Genomic DNA, 6,100 nt, shown 5'->3' with positions numbered 1-6,100 from the left:
CCCGCCTGTGCCCACCTGATCAGTGGAGTTTTACAGCTGGACAAATGACTAAGTCGACTGAATACGAAAGTGTCAGTCATTTAAATAGCTATTTGAGTTTTAAGAAACTTGACCCTTGGAACAAACAGGGCCCTGCTTTCCTCAAAGACTTTGTCTTCAAGTAACTACGGTGGAAACCTGCTTACAAAGAAGATTTTGTGCACAACCTTGGAGCCTTCAAACCAGTGGAAAATCTGTTTGGAAACGACTCTACTTTCGCGAAACCCCAACTTCCAGGTGCATCGACTGAGTGGAAGTTCTTGGACAAAGCCGAACCGGACTGCCTTTGTTCCAAACCACACGGACCTCGTGCCGTGTGCTGTTATCTGAGCCCGAAGGCAGAGAGGCCTCTCTGCGACGAAGTTCAGATAAGTTTAACAGTTTGGAGTTCATGATTCATGACATTTGAGAAATCAATTAGAAATGTTAATCTGTGATTCATAACTCTAGAATGTGTAATATCATTTAGTTTTCTTAAATATAAATGTGTGTTGCATTAAACTGTTTTGTTGATAATTTTAGAAATAAAATCTGTCAACGCCGAGAAATATCTTCTCATTCCTGTTTAACTGTTTAGTCTGAAATTGACACAAGTGAATAGACATTAGATTATTGGTGGCCCTGCCTATCCTTAATCATTGAATAATAATCAGTTAAGGGAAATTGTGGTAACAAGTAATGATAGGATCTTTCTCTCCACCTAAACGTTAATGAGACTGATATATATATAACGAGAAGTTACCTGACATAAATACTAACCTGCGTAGTTATTTAATGTCTGACTAATAATACTAACAAGAGACTCACCTTCATCTTACTAACTGGTATTGTAGTCAATGTGTTTATAACCTCTTTTGTTTAACGATTTGTGTTATCATATGCGATCCCATGGTCTTTGATTTGGTCACGGAAGTGATTTGTCTTTGATTTGTTGATATAGAGTTGAATTTTAATTAGTTTTTCCCTTTTGTATAATTAGTGTAGTGCTACATTTAGTCTTTGTTTTGAATAAATTTGACAATTTATATCTTTGGAATTGGTGTCTGCGTCCAATTATTACAGAAATTGAGTTCTACAAGATTCCAGGATTCCAGGATTCGTGATAAGGTGATACTATAAATTCACTTCTTTAATTGAAATTTATAAGTGTACCTTACGCTACAGGTGGAACGGGAGCTTCGTGCCCTGGATGTGCATCCCACAAATCTCCATCAACTGCAAGATGCTATCCTATCAATATGGGCCAACATTTCTAAAGAATGCTTTCAGCACCTTGTTGAATCAATGCCACGTAGAATTAAGGCAGTTCTGAAGGCGAAAGGGGGTCAAACACAGTACTAGTATGGTGTTCCTAATAATCCTTTAGGTGAGTGTATATGGAAAAGGAACAATATGTGTACATCTCTGCATATGGTGCCCTAACAGATGTGCAAGTTACATGACAGACAGACACTCACACACACTTTCAAAGACAGACAGACAGACAGACACTCACACACACTTTCACACACTCACTTTCACAGACAGACAGACACAGACACAGACACACTCACTTTCACACAGAGACAGGCACATTTTCACACAGAGACAGACACACAAACACACACAAACAGACACAGACACACATACTTTGACAGACAGACAGACAGACACATGCATATTATGGGTCTTTGTTGGGTAGTGAAATGGGTAGCATCAGTCGCAGTGTGGGTAATGTCAGGGAGCCAATCATAGTCCCCGTTATTTGCATATCGTGGCGCAAAGCATTCTGGGAAAAGCAACTAAACACGTTTAGTCATGTATTTGTCCATAGTTTACACATGAGATGAAAGAGACAGTATGACGTATTGAGCACCTGGGATTCCTCATGTGTATGTGAGGGGCAGAGGAACCGGATCCCAAGTGTGCGTCCCAGGTGCTATAGGTTTCAAAGCATGCAGGGGAATAGGCACCCCACCCTGACACCTATAGAAGACTGGATAGGGAGATATAAATAGCAATGGGGAGACTCTTTTACTTGGTGTGGCTCTATCCATATAGTGGGGCCAGCAGCCACTTAGCAGGTGTAGCAATAGAAGCTCAGCCTGGGGAGACTGGATTTAGCATTTCCTCTCCATTTTGATAACTATCCATAATCATTTCTGCAAAATACTTCTATGATACCTATGTATGTTTTTTACTTGTACTATATTATACTATCAAGTATCAGTGTACACATACAATGTGACCTGTTACATTAATACAGAGGCCACGGAAGGCCAGATCACTAATAGCCACTGTCCCCTGATATTACACTTTTTTACAATCACTTTGGCACTCATTTCAGAACCTTGATGTCATTTTTCAAAACTCTAGACACTAAACTCACACCCGATGATCAAAATGCACATTTTTCAAAACTCTAACACTTTTTTACAATTGCTTGGATACAATACACATCAACCTCAGATCATTTGTTCATTGAACTAAAATGACACAACTTAACATCAAAGTATTACCATTTCAAAATGCAATTCACACATTACATCTGAGATCACTGTCTATTCATTTCATTACAAAGATCTAACTATCAATTGATACAGCTGCTCAAAATGATAAGTGACTGTTGCATTACTCTTAATGCATAGTTTTATGGAAACTGACAAACAGTATTCCATGTTTCGATCATGAAAGTTTCAGGATAATGAGATCCATTGACACCAATAACCGAGGAGCATGGTTTCTTAGGGTTACCATAGACTTGACTGTGTCTTCTTGTTTGTGAAGGAACAGGACTGTGTTTTCCTGTCTGGGTTCCCGCAGGCTTAAGTGTGTTTGTAAACTGCAGCGTAGGTTTGACCTACTATTAGAAAAAAAAAAAAAAAGGAGCGCTAATTAATTGTTCAATATCTGATACGCCGGTGATAATATAAAATAACGTGTTTATAGTTTATAGAAGTTTATAGTGTTTATGGTAAATGAAGAAAAGTCATTAAGTTATATACAAGTTCTATAAATGCAAACATTGAAAAGCATGTTTGTTGTTATTCCTATATAGGATTTAGTATTATTTGTGTTTTCTTGTTTTTTGCTATGTTTTCTCCCCTGTCGTTTATTGTTATTTTGCGGGCTTGCACGCCTTGGTTGTTGTGTACAAAACGATACATAGAAAATGGGAAAACGTGTTACTGTGTGGGAACAGCTCTAGTAAGACGGGCGACCCGCCACTTAAAGGTACACATGTAAGGTACATGTATGATAACTATGGAGTGAAGCGGTGCGTTTGACTGGACAATAGGTGACAGAAAATTAAGGTTTCCAGAAGATGGGACTTTTGATTCAGATAGACTTGAGCACCTAAAAACGGTTTTGCAAAATAGGAATACAAAGCATTAATAAATGAGAAACCAAAGCTAGCTATCTTAAAACATTTGTTAGAGAAAAGAAAGAAAAGACAACAGGCATAATTCAATCTGAATGCCCCGAAGACAAATTAAAAATATATATATATGTTTTTCAGTATAAATGACAGTCCTCAAGATACTGAAGGAAAATTACTAGATAAGTAATAAATAAGGGTAGTTTGAGACACTGCAGGTCAATATAACATGCCAACCAAAACCATGGTATCTGAATTTACTATGGATATAAATTAATATGTGTCTCTTTGTATGTTTGTACGTTTTCAGTTTGCGCAAGGTAAATGTCCATATTTTGACTTTTTCATGTACTGTATAGTCCAGAATATGACTAAGAGAGTCATAAGTCACAAATAGTTACAGAATGATAGCTAAAAAACGCCAGTTAAATATGTTGTAATAACAGACCTACAAGAAAGTCAGCATTTAACTGTACACAGAATGCTATTGCAAACAGAAATAATAATACAAAATTAAGTTATTTAAATAGGTCTTACGAATACAGAAGTTAAAAGTAACATGTTAGAAATGGAATTAGAGCCAAATTTAGAAATAGGAATCCGAGGCAACCACAAACATTCGGTGAAGGTTTCTTACATATTGATAAATAGATAACCAGATACTCCAGGAAATTAACGATGTGCTCATTTGGAAGCTATGAGTTCCACAATGAAGAGTTTTTAAATCCCTAGAAATAGATCCCTAAATACAATGTGTAGGTAAGAAATTAACTATTGATCAGTTCAATCTGGATTCGGGAACAGTTCTTCTGAACCTGTACTGGTGTAGATTGGACTTCAATAGGAGGAAGTGACACAATAAAGACATGAGCCGCGCAGGAGGACAGTCTTAGTGCCCACGCAGGTTCTTAGTTGGGGAAATCATTGACTGGACACATTTTTTGAAAATGTGCTTTCCTGAAGTACCTGGACATCATTATTGAGATCAATGAAAAGGCTTATTTTCCAAAGATTAAATACATTCATTAACTACAATAATGTAGTGAAATGTATATAAATAGTAATAATACAAATCGATCAAATATAACTTGCATTTTCTTGTAAGAAATTAGGAATAGGAGAAAGAACAGCTGTTGGGATGCAGTGCGATGTTATCCAAAATTGAAAGCGGTTGAGAAAGGAGAGTTTGTTCTGTGTGAGACAAATGTACTGCCACGAGAGACTCTGATGGTGATTGACTGGAATATGAGGGAAAATAATGAAGTTACTACAGGTATAACTAAAGGTGTAACATAACTAATTTAATGAAACATAGTCATGGCAAGTTATAAAACTGTTTGGAAATAGTCCTTTCACAAACAGAAATACCCTATCAATTAGGAAGAGGGGGGCAGGGGGCAAGGACCGTATGTGCTCCTCTGCTCCCCCTGTTCGCCTGAGCAGACAAGCAGCCTGAGATGAGAGAGAGAGAGAGAGAGAGAGAGAGAGAGAGAGAGAGAGAGAGAGAGAGAGAGAGAGAGAGAGAGAGAGAGAGAGAGAGACAAGGCAGAGACTGTAAGTACGTGTAAGGGTTCATAACTTATTACAAACAGAGCAAGAGTGTAATGAATGGTAATTTACACTGCTTGTATTAATAATGATAATAATATTGATGTTGATACAGACGAATACATCACATACTAGATGACAACCGCATAAAACTAATAATAATGAAAATAGGAATAATAGGAGTATGGAAATAATTTCAAATTATGGTTTATTGGTAAAAAATGAATTGAGAAACAAAGATTAATAACTGCCATCATTTACCCAACTACTATTAACTATGGTGTTGAAGGAGCTGCTGTAATAGTTATTGTAATGTTCTCAGGTATTTAAGTTAGATAAAAGGACAAAGATAAGCACATTGTTTTGAAACTTTGACAACTCCACACAAAAAGAGTATCTACACTAGGAAGTAAAGCTGATTCAATAAACACAGGAGATATGATGCTGCTGACGACAGCTGAGTGCTGTACTGAAATAATTTGATAAATGAGAGTAGATAGTAGGGTTTTTTGGGCGCGGCCTATTTTGTTATGACGTATGCCCTAAGCTTATTAATATTCCTACGTCATAATTGGGGGGCGTGATTTTAGGTAGATTTATTTCCTTAATTATTCCTACGTCATATCCGTCAGAAAGTGTACACCCATAAAACCCTGAACAACAAGGCCGCCCATAACCGGTTGTTCTTGTTGTTCTTGTTGGTCAACTGTAGAGTGTGAATGGGTCGGCTCTTCCTGTAGTGGTTGGGGGTCTTTTTTAAATATGCATGTAATGGTCCCAGGTCTTAACAAGGCCTGTTTTGAATTAACAATACCATTTTGAATAGTGCGTTTATCATATTCACACTGTCTCTGTCTCTGTCTGTCTCTCTCTCTCTCTCTGTCTCTCTCTCGCCCAAGCATTTTATAAGATCAACAAGTTCTGTTGTCTGTAATGGTCCCAGGTCTTAACAATGCCATTTTGAATAGTTCGTTTATCATATTCACACTGTCTCTGTCTCTGTCTGTCTCTCTCTCTCTCTCTGTCTCTCTCTCGCCCAAGCATTTTATAAGATCAACAAGTTCTGTTGTCTGTAATGGTCCCAGGTCTTAACAATGCCATTTTGAATAGTGCGTTTATCATATTCACACTGTCTCTGTCTCTGTCTGTCTCTGT

This window comes from Amia ocellicauda, unplaced genomic scaffold, assembly GCF_036373705.1.
Source record: "Amia ocellicauda isolate fAmiCal2 unplaced genomic scaffold, fAmiCal2.hap1 HAP1_SCAFFOLD_34, whole genome shotgun sequence".
NCBI classification, from domain to species: Eukaryota; Metazoa; Chordata; class Actinopteri; order Amiiformes; family Amiidae; genus Amia; species Amia ocellicauda.
The sequence above is the reverse complement of the archived record's forward strand: the minus strand, read 5'-3'. Positions refer to the sequence as shown.